Source organism: Arachis hypogaea, chromosome 11 (assembly GCF_003086295.3).
Source record: "Arachis hypogaea cultivar Tifrunner chromosome 11, arahy.Tifrunner.gnm2.J5K5, whole genome shotgun sequence".
Classification (NCBI taxonomy): domain Eukaryota; kingdom Viridiplantae; phylum Streptophyta; class Magnoliopsida; order Fabales; family Fabaceae; genus Arachis; species Arachis hypogaea.
In genome coordinates this window covers 43,699,178-43,704,675 of record NC_092046.1, presented here as the reverse complement: position 1 = coordinate 43,704,675, position 5,498 = coordinate 43,699,178, and the positions used below count along the sequence as shown (strand labels likewise).

Genomic DNA, 5,498 nt, shown 5'->3' with positions numbered 1-5,498 from the left:
TTTTCGGAATCTAATTTGGGCAATATCAATTACTTAATTAACCGGTTGATTAGTTACGGTTCTTATATTCTCCCCACCAAATAAGAAATTTTGCCCTCAAAATTTCAATTACCTGAGAATAGCTCGGAATAATCCTTTCGCATCTCGGCCTCCAACTCCCAAGCATGCTCTTCAACTCCTGCTTGCTCCCAAGCAACCTTGACCATTGAGACTTCCTTTCCTCGCAGCTTCTTCACACTAGTGTCATCGATCCTCACTCACGTTACTTGGAAAGTTAAGTTCTCCTTCAACTCCACCGACTCAGGCTCCAACACATGAGCTGCATCCGACGTATACTTACGGAGTTGTGATATGTGGAATACGTCATGCAAGTTAGACAAATGAGGTGGCAAAGCGACTTGATATGCCACTAGCCTGAATCTCTTCAAAATCTCAAACGGTCCTATATATCTTGGGTTCAACTTCTTGGTTTTAATTGCTCTTCCAATCCCGTTGTTGGTGTAACCTTGAGGAATACGTGCTCTCCCACTTCAAATTCCAACGGCTACCTCCTCTGATCCGTGATGAGCGGATAATTTATACGCTTTTTGGCATTGTTTTTACATAGTTTTCAGTATGATTTAGTTTGTTTTTAGTATATTTTTATTAGTTTTTAATTAAAATTCACATTTCTGGACTTTACTATGAGTTTGTGTGTTTTTCTGTGATTTTAGGTATTTTCTAGCTGAAATTGAGGGACTTGAGCAAAAATCAGATTCAGAGGTTGAAAAAGGACTGCAGATGCTGTTGGATTCTGACCTCCCTGCACTCAAAGTGGATTTTCTGGAGCTACAGAACTCCAAATGGTGCGCTCTCAATTGCGTTGGAAAGTAGACATCCCGGGCTTTCCAGAAATATATAATAGTTTATACTTTAATTATGGATAGATGATGTAAACTGGCGTTGAATGACAGTTCCATGCTGCATTCTGGAGTCAAACGCTAGAAACAGGTTGCAAAGTGGAGTTAAACGCCAGAAACAGGTTACAAACTGGCGTTCAACTCCAAGAAAGACCTCTACATGTGTAAAGCTCAATGCTCAGCCCAAGCACACACCAAGTGGGCTCCAGAAATAGATTTCTGCATCATTTACTCAATTCTGTAAACCCTAGTAACTAGTTTAGTATAAATAGGACTTTTTACTATCTTTGTAAGGGATATTTGATTAGTTTTATGCTATCTTAGACTTTTGTGAGGGCTGGCCATTTGGCCATGCCTGAACCTTCATCACTCATGTATTTTCAACGGTAGAGTTTCTACACACCATAGATTAAGGTGTGGAGCTCTGTTGTTCCTCAAAGATTAATGCAAAGTACTACTGTTTTTCTATTCAATTCAACTTATTCCACTTCTAATATATTCATTCACACTTTAATATGATAGATGTGATGATCATGACAGTCATCATCATTCTCACTTATGAATGCGTGCCTGACAACTACCTCCGTTCTACCTTAGATTGAATGGATATCTCTTGGATATCTAATATAGAGGACCGAGTCCGAGATATTAGAGTCTTCGTGGTATAAGTTAGAACCAATGGATGGCCATTCCTGAGATCCGGAAAGTCTAAACCTTGTCTGTGGTATTCCGAGTAGGATCTGGGAAGGGATGGTTGTGACGAGCTTCAAACTCACGAGTGCTGGGCGTAGTGACAGACACAAAAGGATCAATGGATCCTATTCCAGTATGATCGAGAACCGACAGATGAATAGTCGTGACGTGACAGAGCATCTTGGACCATTTTCACTGAGAGGACGGGAAGTAGCCATTGACAACGGTGATGCCCAACATACAGCTTGCCATGGAAAGGAGTAGGAAGGATTGGATGAAGACAGCAGGAAAGCAGAGGTTCAGAGGGACGAAAGCATCTCTATACGCTTATCTGAAATTCTCACCAATGAATTACATAAGTATCTCTATCCTATTTTAATTATCTTTTAGTACACTATAATCTCTTAATACATTTGAATTCGCCTGACTGAGATTTACAAGGTGACCATAGCTTGCTTCAAGCCAACCATCTCCGTGGGATCGACCCTTACTCACATAAGGTTTATTACTTGGACGACCGAGTGCACTTGCTAGTTAGTTGTACGAAGTTGTGAAACAGAATTAAGAACATGAACGTGCGTATTGAGTTTTTAGCGCCGTTACCAAGGAAGGAATGATCACGATTTCGCACACCAAGTTTTTGGCGCCGTTGCCGGGGATTGTTCGAGTTTGGATAACTGACGGTTCATCTTGTTGCTCAGATTAGGTAATTTTATTTTAATTTTAAGCTTTTTATTTCTTATTTTTGAAAAATACAAAAAAAATTTTCTTCTTTTTTCGTTTTTCCCAATTAAATTTCGAAAAAAAAATATAATAAATATTTTCAAAAATATTTTTATTCAGAATTTTTAAGAATGAATCCTAGTGTTTCAGATGATGCTTTTATCATCACAGGAGCTAGTTGATTCCCATCAATTTGGCTGTTGTATGTAATTTCCTACTGAAGCTTGTTCTGCCCTGTCTAATCTCTTTAGACTGAAGATTTAGACTAACGTTGCATGATTTCTGGAATTCTTATTAAAAATTTTGAAATCCTTATTTTCTTTTTCAAAATAATTTTCGAAAAATACCAAAAACATTAATAAATTCATAAAAAACCAAAAATTTTGTGTTTCTTGTTTGAGTCTAGTGTCAGTTTTTAAGTTTGGTGTCAATTGCATGATTTTAAATTTTGTGAATTTTTTCGAAAACTCATGCATGGTGTTCTTCATGATCTTCAAGTTGTTCTTGGTAAGTCTTCTTGTTTGATCTTTAAAATTTCTTGTTTTGTGTCTTTTCTTGTTTTTCATATGCATTCTTGAATTCTTAGTGTCTAAATCTTAAAAATTTTTAAGTTTGGTGTCTTGCATGTTTTTCTTTTCTTAAAAATTTTCAAAAATAAGTCTTGATGTTCATCTTGATCTTCAAAGTATTCTTGGTGTTCATCTTGACATTCAAAGTGTTCTTGCATGCATTAGTTGTTTTGATTCATAATTTTCATGTTTTGAGTCTTTGGGTTGTTTTTCTCTTTCTTCATTGAAAATTCAAAAATCAAAAAATATCTTTCTCTTATTTCACTTATAAATTTCGAAAATTTGAGTTGACTTTTTCAAAACTTTTTAAAATCTAGTTGTTTCTTATGAGTCAAATCAAATTTTCAATTTAAAAATCCTATTTTTTCAAATCTTCTTCAAAAATCAAATTTTTTTTATTTTATTTGTCTTTCATATTTTCAAAAATTTCAAATTAATTTTCAAAATCTTTTTCTTATTTTTATTCCATATTTTCGAATTCAATGCTAACAATTAATGTGATTGATTCAAAAAATAATAAGTTTGTTACTTGCCTAATAAGAAAGGTTCAATCTTTAAATTTTAAAATCAAATCTTTTTGTTTCTTGTTAGTCAAGTAATCAACTTTAATTTTCAAAATAAAATCTTTTTCAAAATAAATTTCAATCACATCTTTTTTCAAAATTTAATTTCAAAATATTTTCTAACTTTTTATCTTTTCAAATTTGATTTTCAAATCTTTTTCAATTAACCACTTTACTTTTTGTTTGATTCTTATCTTTTTCAAAACTACCTAACTAACTCCCTCTCTAATTTTCGAAAATCTCTTCCCTCTTTTTTAAATTTCCTTTTTAATTAACTAATTATTTTAATTTCAATTTAATTTGATTTCAATTTTAATTTTCGAATGTTAACTTTAATTTTAAAATATTTTTATTTTATTTTATTTAAATTTTCGAATTCTTCTCTTCCTCACCTCCTTCTATTTATTTATTCATCTACTAACACTTCTCCTCCACCCAAAAATTCGAACCCCATCCCCCTCTCTGTGTTCGAATTTTTCCTCTTCTCCTTCTTACATTCTTCTCTTCTTACACTTGCATAAGGAATCTCTATACTGTAACATAGAGGATTCCATATTTTCTTTGTTATTCCCTTCTTTGTCATATGAGCAGGAACAAGGATAAGAACATTCTTGTTGAAGCTGATCCTGAACCTGAAAGAACTCTGAAGAGGAAGCTAAGGGAAACTAAAGCACAACTCTCTGGAGAAAATCTGACAGAAAATTTCGAAAAAGAAGGAGACATGGCCAAAAATAATAACAATGCAAGGAGGATGCTTGGTAACTTTACTGCACCAAATTCCAATTTACATGGAAGAAGCATCTCAATCCCTGCCATTGGAGCAAACAATTTTGAGCTTAAACCTCAATTAGTTTCTCTGATGCAACAGAACTGCAAGTTTTATGGACTTCCATCTGAAGATCCTTTTCAGTTCTTAACTGAGTCCTTGTAGATCTGTGATACTGTTAAGACCAACGGGGTTGATCCCGAGGTCTATAGGCTTATGCTTTTCCCGTTTGCTGTAAGAGACAGAGCTAGAGTATGGTTGGACTCTCAACCTAAAGATAGCCTGAACTCTTGGGATAAGCTGGTCATGGCTTTTTTAGCCAAGTTCTTTCCTCTTCAAAAGCTTAGTAAGCTTAGAGTGGATGTTCAAACCTTCAGACAGAAAGAAGGTGAATTCCTCTATGAAGCTTGGGAGAGATATAAGGAACTGACCAAAAGGTGTCCTTCTGACATGCTTTCAGAATGGACCATCCTGGATATATTCTATGATGGTCTGTCTGAGCTATCAAAGATGTCACTGGACCATTCTGCAGGTGGATCCATTCACCTAAAGAAAACACCTGCAGAAGCTCAAGAACTCATTGACATGGTTGCAAATAACCAGTTCATGTACACTTCTGAAAGGAATCCTGTGAATAATGGGACGCCTATGAGGAAGGGAGTTATTGAAATTGATACTCTGAATACCATATTGGCTCAGAATAAAATATTGACTCAGCAAGTCAATATGATTTCTCAGAGTCTGAATGGAATGCAAGCTGCATCCAACAATACTCAAGAGGCATCTTCTGAAGAAGAAGCTCATGATCCTGAGAACCCTGCAATAGCAGAGGTGAATTACATGGGTGAACCCTATGGAAACACCTATAATCCCTCATGGAGAAATCATCCAAATTTCTCATGGAAGGATCAACAAAAGCCTCAACAAGGCTTTAATAATAGTGGAAGAAACAGGTTTAGCAATAGCAAACCTTTTCCATCATCCACTCAGCAACAGACAGAGAATTCTGAGCAGAATCCATCTAGCTTAGCAAATATAGTCTCTGATCTATCTAAGGCCACTTTAAGTTTCATGAATGAAACAAGGTCCTCCATTAGAAATTTGGAGGCACAAGTGGGCCAGTTGAGTAAAAGAGTCACTGAAACTCCTTCTAGTACTCTCCCAAGCAATACAGAAGAAAATCCAAAGAGAGAGTGCAAGGCCATTGATTTAACCATCATGGCCGAACCTACAAGGGAGGAGGGGGACGTGAATCCCAGTGAGGAAGACCTCCTGGGATGTCCAG

General features: G+C 35.6%; 1 non-coding gene across 1 annotated transcript; it reads right to left on the bottom strand.

The window, feature by feature from the left end:
• Positions 1 to 4,561: 4,561 nt before the first annotated feature.
• LOC112726095 (small nucleolar RNA R71) lies at positions 4,562 to 4,669 on the bottom strand. Its single transcript, XR_003165163.1, has one exon. It is a non-coding gene; the product is annotated as a small nucleolar RNA R71 (small nucleolar RNA).
• Between the last annotated feature and the right edge of the window lie 829 nt (positions 4,670 to 5,498).